We start from the raw sequence: 21,395 nt of genomic DNA, 5'->3' as shown, positions 1-21,395 counted from the left end.
TTCTGTGCCTCAGTTCCCTCAACTGTAAAATGGGGATTAAATACCTGTTCTTCCTTCTATTTAGATTGTGAGCTCCATGCAGAGCAAGGACTGTGTTTAACCTAGTTAATTTGTATCTACCCCAGAGCTCAGAACAGTGTTGAGCACATAGTAAGTGCTTAACAAATACCAAAAAAAAAAAGGAAATACATAAACAGACCAAAAAAGGATGCTGCTAGTTTAAAGAATTAACTTTTTATTGTAACTTTATTGAAGTTTTATTAACATTTTTAGAGTGTGCTTGGCTGACTTTAACGTTGCATAATGTGACCATTAGTGAGAATCCCTTTGTAAATGACAGAAAACTTTGAAATGAGAGGAAAGGGCAAACAGATGGCCCATGTGGAAGAGACTCTTAAAACAGGGCAGAGGGAAGTGTGCGTCCTACTGTGTCCTACTTAAGTCAATTAGTGCTTCTACATTTTAATAGATTAAAATATTCCACTTCTATTTCATGCAAAGTATGGGAATTGATAGTAGTTAAAAAGTTCCAAGCAATTAGGCTATCAGTTAAATCCCATCACATTCTGCTTCCCAGTTGCTATGTGTTCTAATCCTGCAATTTATCTATAGGAGAAGTTGGTCTTTCAAGATCACGATGGTAAAATACTTTCGCAGTGTGGCGGGAGGCTTGCCTGATGGATAGAAAATTTATTTGCATATCTCAGTTGTCTCGGACATTTCCTGTTTGCATCTCACTCTCTCTCATCTTTACTGAAGAAAATTGCAAAAAAGAAAAAAATCAGAGAAAGAATATTATGAAAAATAAGTTGATCTTTGTTAAATTTGCTGCAGGACAGAAAAGAAACTGACTTGAAAGGGAAGTAAATTTATACTAATTTCTGCATTGTAGAAAATGTACCATTTCGAATACTGACTGACTGCTTCTGTTTTCTAAAATTAAGGAGCCTATAATCTCAGCACCATTAACAAGTGCTGTCATTCAGATACACAGTGTCTGGCTGATTTAAATAAAATGAAATGAAGATAGTTGTTTCTGGTCCCTTGGCTTCACTCATTGCCATAAACATATGCTCTGCGTCCCGCTTCTTTCCATCTTATTTATGACTTTAATTTGTTGTGTGGGCTGCGCTAGAAATTAAATTTAATACAATTCTCCAAGGGACCCTGTCATATAATAACATGGTAATTTCTGTGTATCCTTTTGAAAAATGAGGAAATTAATTCTTCCTGACATGTTCTAATTATTCCAGTGTGAACAGCAAATCCGTTTTTCCCAGCCCCTGAAGTGTTATAGGCAAATGGCTGCTGTTCAAAGCTGAGGTGCTAATGCTGACCAGCAGCGCGTTTAATTTGAAACATGAGCAGACACCTTTCAACACACCTTTGTAATATTGGAGTACTTTACAGAAATTAATTCACTACTTATTTGCCAGCTTAGCCTGAGGGTTAGGTTTTTTTGTTCATCAATACTATAGTCATGTTAGCACAAGGCTTCCTATTTCCTTCAGCCTCTGTGCCCTCATTGCACAATGTGGGACGGGTGCAAGAGGTAGCTAGAGCATAGGGATGAAAGAGAAGCTGAGTGCCCTGGACGTACCGGTTCTGTGCCAAATCAGGTCGAAGCTTTAGAGAGAGGTGTGGCGAGGTCTTGGAGGTTAACTTAATTATAGACTGCACTTCGGAGCTTTCACTGAAATTACATAGCGCGGGAATCGCCTGGTTGATCTTGCCGTGGAAAGACTCCTTTGCACTCTGCTACCCTGATGTCGAGTTCAGCTGTGAAAACTCATTCAATTTGCATGCCTGATACCATCATTGAAGTCAAATTATCGACTATCAATTATGGTCGATAATAATACTAGCAATATTTACTAAGTGTCCCCTTGGTGCCAATCACTGAGTGCTGGGGTAGAGCCAAGGTAATTGGGCCAGACGCAGTCCCTGTCACCCACTGGGCTCACAATCTAAGTAGGAGGGGCGGAGAACAGGGATGATTCCCCATTTTGCAGATGAGGAAACTGAGGCCCAGGAAAGCTATGTAGCTTGGCCAAGGTCACCCAGCAGGGAAGTGGTGGAACCAGGATTAGAAGCCAGGTGCTCTTACTCCCAGATCCAGGCTCTTACCACTGTCACACTGCTTCTCTATTAACTACTGTCCCCATGAGGAAGGACAGCTTTTCTCAGGCAAAGGTGGGATTGGACTATAAACTTGCTGTGGGCAGGGAACCTGCTGCTTATTGTTCTATTGTAGTCTCTCAAGTGTTTTGTATAGTGCTCTGCACAGAGTAAGTACTCAATAAATATGACTGATTAATTGATTTGATTGAATGAATGGAATCAGAGCGGTTGGTGAAATTTGGTCTTCCTGTTTCTCTTGAGGCTGGAGAGTTTGCCTTGTAGTTGGGAAGTTATTATGGCAAAGTATTAACTCCCTCAGAGTGTAAGCTAACTGTGGGCAGGGAATGTGCCTCATGTTTCTGTTGAACTTTGCCCCGGCTCTTGGATTTGCACCCTTTATTCACCCTTCCCTTAGCCCTGCAACACTTATGTACATACCAATGATTTATTTATATTAATGTTTGTGTCCCCCCCCCCCCAGATTATAAACTCATATCTTTCAGCTCTGTTATACTGTACTCTCCCAAGTGCTTAGTACTGTGCTCTGCACACTATTGGTGCTCAATAAATACGAGCTGTATGTGACCTTGGGCAAGTCACTTATATGTTCCTCATCTGCCTCAGTTTCCTCATCTGAAAACACGGGGATTGAATACTCATTTTCCCTGCCCTGTAGATTGTGAGCTTCTGTGGGACACTGACTGAATTAGTTTGTATCTACCTCAGGGCTTAGAACAGTGCTTGGCACATAGTAAACACTTAACAAATACCATGATTATTACCTCGGAACTTGCTGAAAATGTTGCAGACTTCAAATGTACAGGTGCTAGGCAGCTAACATCACAATCTGTGATGATCTAAAATAAACTTTGGTCTTTAATGGGAAGGAAGAGGGGTCCAAAGCCTCTAAGGTTAAGGGAGAGTTTCAAAGGATTGGAAGTGTTCTGAAGAGAGAAAAATCTAAAAAAAAAAAAAAAAAAGTGCTCCCTGAACTGGTTCTTCTTTAATTTCTTTGTTTAATTTTAATGTGTGCACTCCTCAATAAAGCAAATAATTTATTAACAATAATAGTATTTGCTAAGTACTTACTATATACCAAGCATTGTAAAAAACACTGGGGTAGATAGAAGATAATCAGGTCAGAAAAGCCCTGTCCCATATTGGGTTAACAGCCTACAGTGCTTTTTATTTAAATAGGTCCTTAGGATGATCGGAACACTTTAGTGAGGTCATACAAAGAATAAAAAATGGGGGATCTCTATATAATGCATGAGAAATAAACCAAAGCCAAACATAAGATGGAAAATGGTATTTTGGAGGGGGCTATATTTAAGGTTGGCTACTGATATTTGTTTATGCACATTGCTGTGTTTATTTTAAACCCCAGTGTTTGATTAAATTTGATGACAATGATGATATGCTTTAGCAACGCCAAGGTTGTAACCTAGATATACAGTTAAGGCTGACACTAGGAAAGGGAGGCTCATATAATAATTTTGCTGAATAGCATTAATATGAGCTCTCTTTGTTTTGCCAACTAGTCAGCTGCTAGAGATTTACTTTCGTTCCCCTTCAGAATGCTGCTCCGGTTGCCTTCAGCTTCAGAGCAGTGTCTGACCCATACTTAGGTTTCTATGCCTTTCCCTATCCTTGTCTCAGACTTGTTTCAGATGACTGACAGGAGTTAGCCTTGCTTGAGGGTCATTAGGGGAAGTCTGAAGGACCAGGGTTCTAACCCTGGTTCCACCACTTATGTGCTGTGTGACCTTGGGCATGTCATTTAACTTCTCTGGGACTCATTTACCTCATCTGTAAAACGGGGATTAAGACTGTCAACTCCACGTGGGACACAGACTGTGTCAGACATGATTAACTTGTATCTACCCTAGTGCTTAGTACAGTGCCTCTGCACATAGTGAGCACTTAACACTTACCAAATACCATTTTTTAAAAAAGAATCAGTGTTAGATTTCCTCTTGGCTTTTGGAAGTGGGAGCATTGAAACTCCCTCTTGTGTCTCCTATCCTCTCTGGTTTGCTTTTTACTAAGAGTTATGCATGACTCTTTACTCAATTAGTCGGCTGTATTTTTTGAGTTCTTACTGTGTGCAGAGCACTGTACTAAAGGCTTAGGAGAGTACAATATGGTAAGGAGACACATTCCCTGCCCAAAATGAATTTACAGTCCATAGATGACCTTAAAGTCATAATAATAATAGTACCTGTTAAATGCTTACTATGTATCAAACGCTGTTTTAAGCACTGAGGTAAATACAAGGTATTCAAGTTGGTCACAGTTCCTGCCCACATGGGATTCCCAGTCTAAGTCAGAGGGAGGGGGATTTAATCCCCATTTTATGGATGAGGTAACTGGGGCAAAGAGAAGTTAAGTGACTTTCCCATGGTCATGCAGCAGACAAGTGGAAGAGCTGGAATTAAAACCCAGGCCCTCTAACCCACAGGCCCATGCTCTTTCCTCTAGACAACATTGCTTCACTCTTTGCTGCAGAAACCTATGAAGAGTTCTTTCAATGGTAGTTCTATTAACAGTCTAACCTCTTGGATGCCCAAAGATACCACTGCAGTACTCTTATCATGTCTCATGGGGAAAGGGTTAAAGAATCTTTAAGACTGTAAGATCATTGTGAGCAGGGAATGTGTCTGTTTATTGTTACACTGTACTCTCCCAAGCTCTTAGTACAGTTCTCTGCACACAGTAAGTGCCCAATAGATAGGATTGCCTGACTGACTGACTGAATCACTCTTGGACTTTGATTTCTGCTGTAACACCCTTTACTTTGAGGGAATGAAAATCCTGGGGCTGCACATTTTCTATGTTTATGCCTTCCCCCCTACTGTTGGAGTGGCTAGATTTTGAGTTTTAGGAAAAAGGGACTTTAGGTAGAGTCCTGCTTCACCCCTCTTCCACCCAAGAAGAGAATTGGGATTTTCATCCCTTTTTGACAGTCCCCTTTGGAAAATGGAACCAGGCAATGAAATTGATCCATGTCAGAGAAATGTATTTTAATTCCTGACACTGTGAGTCTTTTATCAATCAATCAATCAATCAATCAATCAATCAATCGTATTTATTGAGCGCTTACTGTGTGCAGAGCACTGTACTAAGCACTTAGGAAGTACAAGTTGGCAACATATAGAGACAGTGAGCCCACTGTTGGGTAGGGACTGTCTCTATATGTTGCCAACTTGTACTTCCCAAGCACTTAGTACAGTGCTCTGCACACAGTAAGTGCTCGATAAATACAATTGATTGATTGTGTGCTGGATTTAAGAAAACTATAAAGGCCATTCCTGTCACCTGCTTTCCTTAACGCTTCCCCTGCCTGGGCTCCCAAACCTTGGGGTGATGTGGGTGGTTAGAGATTTGCTGCTCTCCTCTTTCCCTGACTCCCGACTCTTGTTCCTTCTTCTTGTTCTGCATTTTGGGATGCAAGGGAATTCCGCCACAGAGAAGGTCAGGAGTTCCCCTCCCCCTTTCCAACAGACCCATAGTTGCATGGGGTGGGTTTAATTACAGGGTTCAGGACTTGGGGGAGAGGTATTAGGTGGGATGGATTTTTTTGGTGGAAATAGGTAGATAAGATGAGTAAAAAATAAAGAGGGCTTCCTGGTCACAGGTGCAGATGCTGTTAAAAAAAAAAATCCACCATTTTGACACAATTTAAAAGTCATTAGAATGTCCTGTATACACTTTGGGATGAACTGAGTGCTTTGTACAGTGCTTTGCCCTCTGAACGCAGTAAGCACTCATTACATATCACTGATGTGTCTGGGCCATTTGGCCCCTGCAGGACGTTTATAATAATAATAATAATGGTACTTGCTAAGCATTTACTATGGGCCAAGCACTGTGCTAAGTGCTGGGGTAGATACAAGTTAATCAGGTTGGACACAATCCCTGTCCCACACGGGACTCACATTCTCTTAGTTCCCATTTTACAGATGAGGTAACTGAGGCCCAGAGAAGTTAAACGACTTGCCCAGTGTCACACAGCAGATGCGTGGCAGAGTCAGGATTAGAACCCAGTCCCTCTGACTCCCAGGCCCGGACTCTATCCACTAAGCCACGCTGCTTCTTATGATCTTTGCAAGTCCACTCTAGACTTTAAGCTTGCTGTGGGCAGGGGATATGTCTCATAATAATAATAATGATGGTATTTGTTAAGCACTTACTTTGTGCCAAGCACTGTTCTAAGCACTGGGGGGGGATACAAGGTAATCAGGTTGTCCCACATGGAGCTCACAGTCTGAATCCCCATTTTACAGATGAGGGAACTGAGGCACAGAGAAGCTAAATGACTTGCCCAAAGTCACACAGCAGACAAGTGGTGGAGCTGGGATTAGAACCCATGACCCCTGACTACTAAGCCCATGCTCTTTCCACTGAGCCACGCTGTTTACCAACTCTGTTGTACTCTCCCAAGCACTTAGTAAAGTGCTCTGCACACAGTAAGCGCTCAGTAATTGCCACTGATTGATTGATTTTGCAAATTTCATGCACTTTGGACAAGATGGGCCCCATACTTGCAAAGATCCTTCTGCTCTGTAGCTGCTAGGGAAACTCCTTTTTTATTTTGATGGTAGTTAAGTGCTGGGATGAGACAAGATTATCAGGTTGGATATAGGCCCTGTCCCACATGGGACTCATAGTCTAAGTGACCTGCCTCTTATTATGGAGGAGGGTTGACTGCCATCCAGCACCATCATTCCCTAACCCCTGACTGTGTGTGGTCCATGTCATTTCAGGACTTGGGAATCAGAAGGACCTGGGTTCTAATTCTAGCTCCGCCACATGTCTGTTTTGTGACCTTGGGTACTTACTTCACTTCACTTTTCTGGGCCTCAGTAACCTAATCTGTAAAACGGGGATTAAGAGTGTGAGCCCCATGTGGGACAGGGACTGTGTCCAACCTGATTAACTTGTAAGTATCCCAGGTCTTAGAACACTGCTTGGCACATAGTAAGCACTAAATAAGTACTATTATTATTATTGTTATTATTATTAACAATGGCTAACCAGCTCCTCTCCCATTGTCAGGCAAGCTAACCACTGGGAGGAACATTTGAAGGTGGGACTTTGGGTGGGGGGTTGAGGAGTGGAAGTGCCCTAATCTCATGACCCATCATGTCTTCTCATTCTTGCCTCTGGCCACTGCTGGCGTCCATCTCTGACCCAGTGCATCCTCCACTGTTGCCCATTATGCCTCTGCCCCAAAAGGTGTCCCGTTTACCTCAAGGCACCAAGTCTCCAGAACAGGTTACTAAGTTCTGTCCATATGTAATGCTGCCCAAATTAAGCTCTGAATGCAGTCTTCTGGGGATGTGGATACCAACTGGTCAGCATTCTCCTTTTAAAAAAAACCCTTCATATGCTTGAAGACATTATTGAGCCACCCCTTAGCCTTCTCTCCCTAAGGTTATTCAATCAATAAGTATTTAAGTTTTGATATGTTAGTTGAGACCCCCTTGGGGTTTAAAGACTATACTCCCAAGTACCATTGGCTAAAATAAGCCACTCATTGAGTTGACCTTTGACCTCAGGCTGGGGTCATAAACTGTGCCCAACAGAGGCCAACAATTGATTTTATCCATTAAATCTATTCTCACACAAGAAGAGCATTGACTAGGTTGGAATTGGAATTGGAAGAGCAAGAGGGAAAGCACGGTGGGCTCGTGGATAGAGCAGGGGCCTGGCAGTCAGAAGGACCTGGGTTTTAATCCTGCCTCTGCCATTTATCTGCTTTGTGACCTTAGGCATGTCCCTTAACTTCTCTGTGCCTCAGTTTTCTCATCTGCATAACAGGGATTAAGACTGTGAACCCCATGTGGGATGTGGACTGTGTCAAATCTGATTAGCTTGTACCTACCTCAGAGCTTAGAATAGTGCCTGGCACATAATAAGCACTTTACAAATTCCGTAAAAGAAAAGAAAAGGAAAAGATGAGAAGTATGTTTGAAAGCAAACCTACTTAATACCATGTTGCATTTAAGTGGAATGGCTCTTAGGTTTACACATCTTTAGCATAACTACCTGCATGCACAATGCTAATAATATCTGTGGCATTTGATAAGTGTTTACTATATGTCAATGCACTGTTCCAAACTCTGAGGTAGATACAAGATAATGATGTCATATACAGTCCCTCTCCCACACAGGGTTCACAGACTAAGCAGGAGTGAAACCAGGTATTTAATCCCAATTTTATAGATGACGAAACTGAGGCAATGAGGTCAGGTGACTTGTCCAAGGTTAAGTCAGGTGACTTGTCCAAGGTTATGTATCAAGAAAGTGACAGAGCTGGGATTAGAATCCAGGTCCTTTGACTCCCAGAGCCATGTGATTTCTGTTTGTCCACACAACTAAAGTGGTGATGAACATCGTGAGAACAAGTTCTGCAGAGACTATTCCAAACCACTTTTATCAGGTTGAGTCCATGACAGAGCTTTGTTCCTTGAGCTGTCCTCCTTCCCTATCCCTACCCACTGACCCCTAGGTACTTAGCTCTGTTAGACTCGGAAGGCTTGGGAGACTGAAGCCATCTTGCTGATTTACACTGAATAAAGAGCACAAAGTGTAGGCCTCTCATAGTCAGTGTGCTCCCTAAATTCACAGACTGAGGTTTGTCACTGCAGTTTCAAAGACTGATTACAAAAGCTTCTCACCACGTGACCTGGTTAAGGCCTGCAACACCAAGGTCCCTTAAGGCCAATTTGATTTGCGAAAAAGATGGAATTCCAAATACCAAGAGTAAATCCTTATGCTCTGGCCTATTTTACCCATTATCAGTTAAACAGAGAGAGAGAAACACTCCTTGTGTTGGAGAAAAAGCAGAAGTGAGAACCCACACAAGCAATAGCAAAGAGCATTGAGCAGCCATCAGAGAGCAGCAAGTATAGGGAGCAGTTTTTCCTCTTGGAAATCGCTTAAAAAACAAAACTCCACCCCAGCTCTGCCCCCAGGGGTGGGTGTAGCTATCCACCACTGGCAGAGAAAGCAAATTCCTCCTAGAAAGCCCCAAATGACCACTGGGAAATGTAGGCAAATCAGCCCCATTGCTCCCTGGGTCAAGTAGTTTTTTTTTTCTTTTCTTTAATTCCCTGGCCAACTTTCAACCAGCCCTATTGGTAGGATTTAGAAAGCACACTGCTCTTACCCAAGAGACTGGCTGTGACCCAGCCATCTAAAAAGCTCCCATTCTCTGGGATGAAGGGATTTAAAGCAGTTTTTAGTTGAGCAGCCTGAATAAATCAAGGCCTACATTTGAGAAGTTCACAGTTTCAGACCCAGCCTCTTCCCCTGCTCCTGAGCACCCTGACACTTAACCTGTGTCAAAGCAGAGCCTCCCCCTCCCCAACTCACCACCCCTTCTGCTGTACCACACCCTTGATTTAACTAGGTGAGGTGTTTTGAGGTATTGAACTAGCATGAAATAATTATTGTGGCTAGTTTCCCCCTCATATAATGCTGTCAGAACAACTGGGTTATTTATTGGAAGGTGTAGCAGAGCAAGGCAAGAACTTATCCATTATTTAGGCAGTGATTTCCCAGTCTGCCAGTTTTTATCTCCCTTTCCGGGCTTCAGTCAGTAAATATATTTCATCCCTTCTGACTCAACCCAAAAGGAAGGCTTCGCCAGAAAGCCTTCCTTGATTAACTAAGACTATTTGCCACCTTTCTTCATTCCAAACATTCATTATCCCCTCTCTCTTGTATACCTATATTGCAATGCTTACTTAAATCTTGATTCTCTCACAGTAAAATGGGCTACAGGTTCAGAATTCAGATTCTTCACCTTTTCTGTCAGTTGTCTGGTGTGGGCTGGGTTTGTTGATTGAACTATCTCAGTCCATGTAGTCCAGTGAATTCCTCTTCTAATGATAAGCTTTTGGATCATATGTAGGTTGGCTGATAATAATAATAATTATGGTACTTGTTAAGCGTTTACTATGTGCCAAGCACAATTCTAAGCACTAGAGTAGATACAAGTTAATCAGGTTGGACACAGTCCCTGTACCACTTGGGCCTCACACTCTTAACCCCCATTTTTCAGATGAGGTACCTGAGGTCCAGAGAAGTGACGTGATTTACCCAAGGTCACGCAGCAGGCAAGTGGCAGAGCCAGGATTAGAACCCAGGTCCTTCTGACTCCCAGACTCCCAGATCCATGCTCTAACGACTATGTACACTGCTTCCCCAATAAATTAGAATTAATAGACATGTTGCCTGCCCTATAGGAGCTTACAGTCTAACTGGAGAGACAATAAAATAAATTGCAGATGGGGGAAACCTGTCACTTGACCTCCAGACAGACAGTATCTAGCCCTGTCAAACCAATCACTCAGTGGTAGTTTTTGACCTCTTACTATGTGAAGAGCACTGCACTAAGCACTTGGGAGAGCACAATACAACAAAATTAATGGCACATTCTCTACCCATAATGAGCTTACAGGCTATTCTATTCTTTAAAATTTCTGGGAAAGTAGAATCCATAACACCGTCAGTAAGCCATTCCAATGTCTAACAACTCCTAGAAATTGGATCAGGCAAAGACTCCTTCACATTGCCTGTAGGTTGGATGAGTTTACTTTGAAGGACCATAAATCTTTGGAATGATTAAATGTAGATAAAATATATTTCCTTTCTAGTCTGCTTGTACAAGAGGTAGGTCTCAGAAGACAAAATTTTGGTTTGGAGATAACAGGTTTGGGGTAAACTGTGAGCTCCAAATTATTCATTAATCTAATTTTCCTAATCAGAAAAGTCCATTAGGACGAATTTTTTAGTTCCCTAACCTTCCATATGTTTAAACAATATTGCAGGTAGAAAAATCATTATGAAAGACTCAAACATTTGCTTCAAATTATTATTTGGAATCTAGGATATTTTAAGAGATCACATTGTTAATTGCTTTTATTGCAACATAAAAGTTAAAATACTACTACAAGTTTTCTAAGACCGCTCACAGATGGTTTTGTTTTTCAGACATACAGGACAACTAATAGACAACTTGGACATTTACATGAAAGTAATGTCCATGAGAAGCAGCATTGCCTAGTGGAAAGAGCCTGGGCATCAGAGGATCTGGGTTCTTATCCTGGCTCCTCCACTTGTTTGCTGTGTGATTTTGGGCAAGTCACTTAACTTCTCTCAGTTATATCTCGTCTGTAAAATGGCGACTAAGACTACGAGCCCCCTGTGGGACATGGACTAATTTGATTATCTTGCATCTACCTCAGTGCTTAGTACAGTGCCTTGCACATAGTAAGTACTTAAAAAATACCATTAAAAAAATGATTTTTTTTTTCACTTTGAGTGCTTAGATACAAGCACATGCTTTCCCTGCCAACTACATGTAGCACATATCTAAGCTATTAGAGATAAGTGAATTAGTCTATGAAAACAATTTAGACTGAATCTGAATCTTGCAAAAATATAGAAAAAGCAAGCAATTAAAAATAAGATGAACTATGTTCTGAGGCTAACCTTTCAGTTCTAAAATTTTCACCCTTTTTAGGAAAAAATTAAATTTGGGATTACATTTAGAGTCATGTTATTTTATTTGAAACAAATATGCATATTCAATTCATCATCATGGTATATTTTAATCAATCAATCAATCAATCGTATTTATTGAGCACTTACTGTGTGCAGAGCACTGTACTAAGCACTTGGGAAGTACAAGTTGGCAAAATATAGAGACGGTCCCTACCCAACAGTGGGCTCACAGTCTAGAAGGGGGAGACAGGCAACAAAACAAAACATATTAACAAAATAAAATAAATAGAATAGTAAATATGTACAAGTAAAATAAATAGAGTAATAAATATGTACAAACACATGTACAGATGTGGGAAGGGGAAGGAGGTAGGGCGGGGGGGATGAGGAGGGGGAGAGGAAGGAGGGGGCTCAGTCTGGGAAGGCCTCCTGGAGGAGGTGAGCTCTCAGTAGGGCTTTGAAGGGAGGAAGAGAGCTAACTTGGCGGATGTGCAGAGGGAGGGCATTCCAGGCCAGGGGGAGGATGTGGGCCAGGGGTCGGTGGTGGGACAGGCGAGAACGAGGCACAGTGAGGAAGTTAGTGGCAGGGGAGCAGAAGGTGCTGGCTGGGCTGTAGAAGAAAAGAAGGGAGGTGAGGTAGGAGGGGGCAAGGTGATGGAGAGCCTTGAAGTCGAGAGTGAGGAGTTTTTGTCTGATGTGTAGGTTGATTGGTAGCCACTGGAGATTTTTGCAAAGGGGAGTAACATGCCCAGAGTGTTTCTGTACAAAAGTAATCTGGGCAGCAGAGTGAAGTAGAGACTGAAGTGGGGAGAGACAGGAGGATGGGAGATCAGAGAGGAGGCTGATGCAGTAATCTTGTCGGGATAGGATGAGAGATTGAACCAGTAAGTTAGCAGTTTGGATGGAGAGGAAAGGGCGGATCTTGGCAATGCTGGGGAGATGAGACCGGCAAGTTTCGGTAATGGATTGGATGTGTGGGGTGAACGAGAGAGCGGAGTCGAGGATGACACCAAGGTTGCGGGCTTGTGAGACAGGAAGGATGGTAGTGCCATCTACAGTGATGGGAAATTCAGGGAGAGGGCAGGGTTTGGGAGGGAAGATAAGGAGTTCTCTCTTGGACATATTGAGTTTTAGATGGTGGGCAGACATCCAGATGGAGATGTCCTGAAGGCAGGAGAAGATATGAGCCTGGAGGGAGGGAGAGAAAGCAGGGGAAGAGATGTAGATTTGGGTGTCATCAGCGTGGAGATGATAGTTGAAGCCGTGGGAGCAAATGAGTTCACAAAGGTGAGTGTAGATAGAGAACAGAAGGGGACCAAGAACTGACCCTTGAGGAACCCCTACAGTAAGGGGATGGGAGGGGGAGGAGGAGCCTGCAAAGGAGATTGAGAATGAACAGTGGGAGAGATAAGAGGAGAACCAGGAGAGGACAGAGTCTGTGAAGCCCAGGTTGGATAGCGTGTTGAGGAGAAGGGAGTGGTCCGCAGTGTCGAAGGCAGCTGAGAGGTTGAGGAGGATTAGGATAGAGTAGGAACCATTGGATTTGGCAAGAAGGAGGTCATTAGTGACCTTTGAGAGGGCAGTTTCTGTGGAGTGTAGGGGACAAAAGCCAGATTGGAGGGGGTCAAGGAGAGAGTTGGCATTGAGGAATTCGAGGCAGCGGGTATAGACGACTCATTCTAGGAGTTTGGAAAGGAAGGGTAGGAGGGAGATAGGGTGATAACTAGAAGGAGAGGTGGGGTCAAGAGAGGGGTTTTTTTAGGATGGGGGAGATGTGGGCATGTTTGAAGGCAGAGGGAAAAGAACCAGTGGAGAACGAGCTGTTGAAGATGGCAGTTAAGGAGGGAAGGGGTGAGAGATTTCATAAGATGGGAGGGAATGGGGTCTGAAGCACAGGTGGATGGAGTAGCACTTGAGAGGAGGGAGGAGATCTCACCTGAAGATACTGTTGGGAAGGATGGGAGAGTAGCAGAGAGGGTTGAGAGAAGGGGGAGAAGGGGGAGGAGTGACTTTGGGGAGCTCAGACCTGATGGAGTTAATTTTACTAATGAAGTAGGAGGCCAGATCGTCGGGGGTGAGGGATGGAGGAGGGGGTGGAACAGGGGGCCTGAGAAGGGAGTTAAATGTATGGAAGAGCTGACGGGGATGATGGGCATGGGTGTCAATAAGGGAGGAGAAATAGTTTTGCCTGGCAGAGGAGAGGGCAGAGTTAAGGCAGGAAAGGATAAACTCGAAGTGAACAAGGTTGGCTTGGTGTTTAGACTTTCACCAGCAGCGTTCAGCAGCTCGAGCATAAGAGTGAAGGAGGCGGACAGTGGCAATAATCCAAGGCTGTGGGTTAGTGGTATGAGAGCAGCGAAGGGAAAGGGGAGCAAGCAAGATGAGTAGAGAGGGTGGAGTTAAGAGCAGTAATCTGGTCATCAAGATTGGGTAGAAAGGGTAGGGAGACGAGGTGGGGTGTGATGCACTGAGAAAGATGGATGGGGTAGAGAGAGCAGAGGTCTCTGTGAGATAGAAATATAGATTTACAGGGGGGAGGAGTGTGAGTGAGGAGGCAGGTGAGAAGGTTATGATCAGAGAGAGGGATTTCAGAGTTGGTGAGGGTGGAGATAGTGCAGCGGTAGGAGATGATGAGGTCAAGGGTGTGATCAAGTTGGTGAGGTGGGGTGGAGCAGGAGGTTGGCAACATGAAGGAGAGATAGAAGGTGGGTGGCAGAGGATTCACCAGGGACATCCATGTGGATGTTGAAGCCTCCAAGGATCAGAGTGGGCATGGAAAAGGAGAGAAGGAAGGTGAGAAAGGGGTCAAAATCGTTAAAGAAGTTTGAGGTGGCGCCGGGGGGGTGGTAGATGATGGCTACCAGAATCTGGAGGGGGTGGTAGAGGCGAATAAAGTGGGCTTCAAAGGAGGGGAAGAAAAGAGAAGGGGGAGGTGGAATAGTGTGAAAGCGACATTGGGGAGCGAGAAGGAAACCAACACCTCCTCCTTTTCTGGTGAGTCTGGGGGTGTGGGAGAAGAAGAGGCCTCCGCCGGAGAGAGCAGCAGAAGAGACCGCTCATTTTCCCCTTCCTCTCTCTATCTTGCCTCTCTGTCTCCTTGGCCTCCACCTTCCTCTCTCTACTCGCTGCCTCCCTTTTCTTCCTATATTCTCCTCTTTCTCCTCCTTTCCCCCTATCCCTACCTTCCTTCCTTTTCACCCTCTTTCCCTCTTCCCTCCCTCCTTATTTCTCTTCCCTGCTTACCCTCCTCCCTCCCTCCCCTTATCTCTCCCCACCTTCCTTTTCTCGGGTACAAAGACCATCTCTGTGTTCAGATTCAGCTTTCCATGAGGACAAAATTTGAGAGTTAGATCAAGTTAAAAGAAAGTTTTTTTAATGTACTCTCCCAAGTGCTTAGTACAGTGCTCTGCACAAGTAAGCACTCAGTAAGCACTGACTGTCTGATTGATCGGTGTACTTGTTGTTGGTTATGTTTAGGAATCAGTTTTTGTATTTGTCACAGGAAACATGGATTTAAAATAAACCAAATGAAATCTTGAATTCAGGGGAGAAGTTCACATTTTGGAAGAAGCTTTTAACTTTAAAACTGATAGAAAACAGACCTCTAGATAAGTAATTTGAAGGCAAAAATTGCAAGTAGAAGGAATGTAAAATGTAATTCTTAGTTTTTATTGCTAAACACTTTTTAAACAATCATGACATTAAAAACTGACCCTTCTAATACAGTTTTGTAAAAGTTTTAAACTCTCCAAACGAACAGCATGTGGGCAGCTAATTCGAACATTATTTCAGTATCATTCATAAATTACTTTTGAATCCTTTGACTTAGAAAAAGAAAATCCCACAAATCCTACTTTTGGTCAAAGCATAAGACCATAATTAACTTGGCATGTGCTTTTGAATTAAGAACACAGTGTTCTGAACTTTCTTAAAAAGCCTTTAAAATTGTGGGGAACACTTTTCATTGAGCCTTATTAACTGGGTGGAGCTCAGAGATTTGCCACGAATGAAGTGATGTTAATTAAATATTGTTATTCATTTCTGTCAATCAAGTGAGGTTAAGCTGCATTTGCAATGGCATGGAGGGGTGGGGGAGGGGAAGGGAAGTGAAACAGGTGAAAGTCCGTAGGACTAATGCCTACTGAACACAGAGAAAGCAAAATTGGTAAAGAATTAGTGTTGATAGTAGAGTTAGGGGATTTCAGGGGAACTCCCCAAAACAGTGTGATTTCCTCATCACCAAGTTGCATGTATTATTCTGATTTCTCTTTTTCCGGTCTTTTTAGTCACAGATTTCATCCTTCATGGTCAGTTGAATTGCTTTTCAGATCCAGCCACTAGTATGTGAGTGAAGCATTGTAATGTGTTTTGAACCTAGGTATCATACGTGACCCTCCCAGGCGTGTCATTCTATTTTGCAGTGTAAGGAAACATGGAAGGTTATATACACTTGCAACAAAATTTCAACCAAGAAGTGAAAGCAAGCACGTTTTAGGGGTTCAACTAATGTTAACTGACTGCAGTAACTGCAGTTTAAGCTCCAATCTATCTTTCACCTTGATGCAGTGCTTAATTTGTAGTAGGAGAATTGCCAGGTCCCTGAGAATTAGCCAGTTACTACCTCTCCCAGTGACTGAGTCTCCTCCTGGCCTTCAAGCTTTGTAGGGAATGAGGAAGGATGAGAAGCAGTGTGGTCCATTGAAAAGAGCACGGGCCTTGGGAGTCAGAGGACCTGGGTTCTAATCCTAACTCCACCACTTGTGACCTTAGGCAAGTCACTTTGTTTCTCTAGGCCTCAGTTACCTCATCTGTAAAATGGGGATTAACTCTCTGAAGCCTATATGGGACAGGAACTGTTCACAACCTGATCAGCTTCCATCTAATCCAGCACTTGGTACAGTGACTGGCACATGCTCCATTAGTTCCTCCCTTCTCTTCCTCACAGCTCTACAGTTCGTTGTTGGTTTCAGGTCCCCTGGTGGCAATACTCCCAGGCTAATCCTCAAAAGATTAAAAATGGGCTGGAGCACTCCACAGAGGGAAGCGACATTCATTCATTCATTCAATCGTATTTATTGAGCGCTCACTGTGTGCAGAGCACTGTACCAAGAGCTTGGAAAGTACAATTCAGCAACAAATAGAGACAATCCCTACCCAGCAAGCTCACAGTCTAGAAGGGGGGAGACAGACATTTAAACAAGTAAACAGACATCAAGAGCATCAATATAAATAAAAAGAATTATAGAGAAATACGCATCATTAATACAAATAAATAGAATTATAATTATATATATACATGAGTGTCGAGGGGCGGGGAGAGGGGCTAGAGCATCCTCATCACTTTCAAGGGCTGCACCCACCCTCTGAGATGAAGGGGACAATTTGCTGCCTCCAAAAGATTTCTTGGGACGTAGAAACAAAATTGTAAAGAAAAGGCCAGTAAAGGGGAATAGAATGACCCCACCGCCAGTCTCCTGACTAGGCACTTGGCAGATGAATTTATCCCCTGCAGGCAACGTGGATAGAGCACAAGCCTGGGAATCAGAAGGTTGTGCGTTCTAATCTCTGCTCTGCCACTTTTCTGCTGTGTGACCTTGGGTAAGTCACTTCACTTCCCTCGGCCCCAGTCCCCTCAGCTGTAAAATGGGGATTGCACCTGAGACCCCCATGTGGGACAGGGACTCTGTCCAATCTAATTTGCTTGTGTCGACCCACTCCAGCGCTTAGTACAGTGCCTGGGGCATAGTAAGTGTGTAGCAAATACCATTATTATTACTATTGTTATTATTATCATTAATATGAATAAAGTGCAGGAGTCCCAGAATTGGTCATGGAGCCAAGCCCAGCAAATCAAGTCACAATCGATCAGACCAGGGGATCCATATTTAGCTTCTTTTGGCCTTCTTCAGCTTTTCTGTCCTATTTTGCTCTTTCTCTTAGCTGTCCTTTCTCCAAATGTTATATCAGCATTTCAAACCCAGTAGAGTGTCTTTTCAAGACATAGTACCTTATTTTTTTTCTTCCATGAAAACCTCTTCTTCACTGAACTAAGTGGTAATTGATCTTGTGTACCTGAGGGTAGAATGTAACCCTAGTTGCTATTTGTAGAACCAACAATGTAGAAAAATCAGAAGAGTAGGACTCAGGGCAACCTTTAGAAATTCCTTTCTGTTGGGTATTTTGTTAAAGACAATTTGTGTTTTATGAGTCATACAGACATGAAAAATAGCATAATTTTGAATACTGTCATCTTAGTTTTGACATTTCAGAAAAGTTGCATCCACTTAAAGCCTTTAGTCAAACCAGTATCCATCTATAAGGAACACCCTCTAGCATTTTTGGTGTGCCCTCAAACTGCATATATTGAAAAACGGGTAGAGAAAAGATTGGATATTTGGGAATATGAAGATATCAGGGCATTTTTTTAGCCCAGATATATGCAAATTGGGTGTAGCAACACCATTATCTCTCTTCCCATATCCTTCTTAGGAGAGCAGCAGTGTTTTTTAAATATCTAATATTATCTTTTCTTATCAAAAGAGATTGAGGTCTGGAAATGTTTAATATCTTTTTATAGGTCATCTTGGATCCATACCCTCTAGACACTTGATATTCATCCCACCCTCAGCCCCGTTACACTTTTGTACATATCCATAATTTATTTTAATGTTTGTCTCCCCCTCCAGACTGTAAACTCTTTGTGGGCAGGAAATATGTCTATCACCTCTGTTGTATTGTCCTTTCCCACATTCTTAGTATAGTTGTCTGTACCCCATAAACATTCAATAAATATGTGTGATTGAGAGTGTACTGTAGTGTAAAGAAGCCCTGGTTCTAATAGCCATAAAATTACAATATGTACTATTGCTCATGACACTATCCTTTTCAGAGAAGCAGCGTGGCTTAGTGGGAAGAGCACAGGCTTGGGAGTCAGAGCTCATGGGTTCTAATCCCAGCCCTGCCACTTGTCAGCTGCATGACTTTGGGCAAGTCACTCAACTTATCTGTGCCTCAGTTACCTCCTCTGGAAAATGGGGGTTGAGATTTTGAGCCCCACCAGGGACAACCTGGTAACCTTGTATCTCCCTCAGTGCTTAGAAGAGTGCTTGGCATATAGTAAGCACTTAACAAATACCATTATTATGATTATTATTGTTATTTTCACAGATCTCCCCACTGAGAGATTTGTGCAAGAGTTTAAAGACAAAAATTTCTCAACTATCAGGCAAAAGTAGCCTTTCTTAAAATATCTTCTTAGAAAAGCAGCATGGTTTAGTGGATAAGACACAGGCTTGCGAGTCAGAAGGACCTGGTTTTTAATCCCAGCTCTGCCACATGTCTGCTGTGTGATCTTGAGCAAGTCACTTCACTTCTCTGTGCCTCAGTTACCTCAACTGTAAAATGGGGATTAAGAGTGTGAGCCCCATGTGGGAGAGGGACTGGGTCCAACCTGATTAACTTGTATCTACCGCAGGGATTAGAACTGTGTTTGGCACATAGTAAGCACTTAACAAGTACCCTAATTTATTTCTCTTGAGAAGCAGCGTGGCCTAGTGAAAAGAGCACGAGCCTGAGAGTCAGAAGACCTGGGTTCTAATCTTGACTCTTCCACTTTCCTGCTGGGTCACCTTGGGCAATTCACTTAATTTCTCTGGGCCTCATTTTCCTCATCTGCAAAATGGGGATTTAATACCTGCTCTTCCTCCTACTTAGTCTGTGAGCACCATCTGGGATGGGGACTGTGTCTGACCTGTTTATCTTGGGTCTACCCCAGTGCCTGGCATGTAGGAAGCACTTAACTATTATATTATTTTCATCATAATTATTATTAGTAGTATTATTATCATCATTATCATCATCATCATGATCTCCTGGCCCCTTCTCAAAATATTACAAAAAGTAATAGGATTTCCTGAGATAGTCCCCTGATTTGGGCCCCAAATTTGGGTACTACAACTTTTCTGAGACAACTCAATACCGTTATCTGGTTTCTGGGTTTGAGGAATTCCACTGGGAACTACATAAACATCACAAACTATCTCATGAAACAACTGATGAGGGCTCTCAATATTAGATGAAGCATTCTCATATCCTTTCCGGGCTTTTCCTTAACCTAAGGTAGAAGTCATTGCTAGAGCAACTCAGGGAATGTCAACTATACAAATTACATTCAATTGACTGTCTACTAGATTTTAATTGCTGGTTTTAAAGCTTGCTATTTGAACTAAAAAAATTGCTAACAATTATATAGGAAATTAAAATGAAAGGTTATTTCTACAATGACATTTTTGCCTTAATATAAATAGCTCTTCACGCGTAGTATCCCATGAATAGAAATGATGATCACTGCATATCTATAATTTTTTTATGGTATGTTTAAGCATTTACTATGGGTCAAAGCACTGTTACAAGCACTGGGATAGATACAAGAAAATCAGGTTGGGCACAGTCCCTGTCCCACATAAGACTCACATTCTAGATTGAAGGGAGGAGGATTTAATCCTCATTTTACAAATGAGGTAACTGAGGCTCAGAGAAGTAAAATGATTTGCCCAAGGTCACACAGCAGGCAAATGGCAGAGCCAGAATTAAAATCCAGATTCTCTGACTCCTAAACCCATGCTCTTTCCACTAGGATGCTTCACAGTAATTTGAAAGAAAAAATTGAGATCAACAGAGAAAATGATCATTTTAAAAAAAATTGACTTAAATGAGCATTACGGATAGCTTTTAAAAAATTAAGTACTTTTGTCCATTTAGTTACCAGTTGTTTTCATTATGCTTTCCTTTCACCAGATAATTTTGGAGTTTTCAGCTAAATTTGGGCTCCTTTTGCCATAATGTTATTTAAAGTTCTCATATTAGATTTCATGAGATGTTGGCATCATCAACTACAAATTCATTGGAATCACACTGATCTGGGATGGGCCAGTCCTGAGTCCTTTCTGGATTATTAGGATTCTCAAGATTTTTTCTGCTAAATGCACCTTCAGACAGGAGGCTTCGTAGATCTTGCTGAAACCCATCTGGCCAGCCCAGAAGTTTCTTCATTACTAGGATTGGTCAGTTAAGCACTTAGTACAGTGCTTTGCACACATTAAGGGCTCAATAAATATGATTGGATGAATGAATGAATGAGTGAATAATATTCATAGGCTCATAGTAGAGATTGGAGGCAGTCAAATCACAGAGACTGCATTCTGGGAAAGGATTTCCTTGAAGAACAGATGTTCTTGAAAGATGGACCTTCACTGTATTTATTGAGCCCCCACTGTGAGGATGATGATGATGATGGTATTTCTTAAGTGCTTGCTATGTGCCAGGCACCTTACTAAGCACTGGGGTGGATATAAGCAAATCGGGTTGGACACAGTCCCTCTCCTACATGGGACTCACAGTCTCAATCCCCATTTTTCAGATGAGGGAACTGAGGCCCAGAGAAGTGAAGTGACTTCCCCAAGGTCACACAGCAGACAAGTGTGCGTTGTTCTTTATTAACACACACAGTTTTCATATAGGTATCTAAAAAGTAGGGTAAAAGCTACTTTCCACAGAATTTATCTGCAAGACACCAATTATTACTTGGATCTACAACTGTCTTTTTTTGTTTTTTTTTGCCTTTACATTAAACAAGCCTATTAATTAAGAAAACAAAGAAGTAGTTTTCCAATGCTTCCTAACAACCTTTAAAATTAATCTTGTAGACTGTGAGCCCATCTTCTAGACTGTGGGCCTGTTGTTGGGTAGGGATTGTCTCT

The sequence above is a fragment of the Tachyglossus aculeatus genome, chromosome 22, assembly GCF_015852505.1.
Source record: "Tachyglossus aculeatus isolate mTacAcu1 chromosome 22, mTacAcu1.pri, whole genome shotgun sequence".
In the NCBI taxonomy this organism is placed as follows: domain Eukaryota; kingdom Metazoa; phylum Chordata; class Mammalia; order Monotremata; family Tachyglossidae; genus Tachyglossus; species Tachyglossus aculeatus.
Note: the sequence above shows the minus strand (reverse complement) of the source record.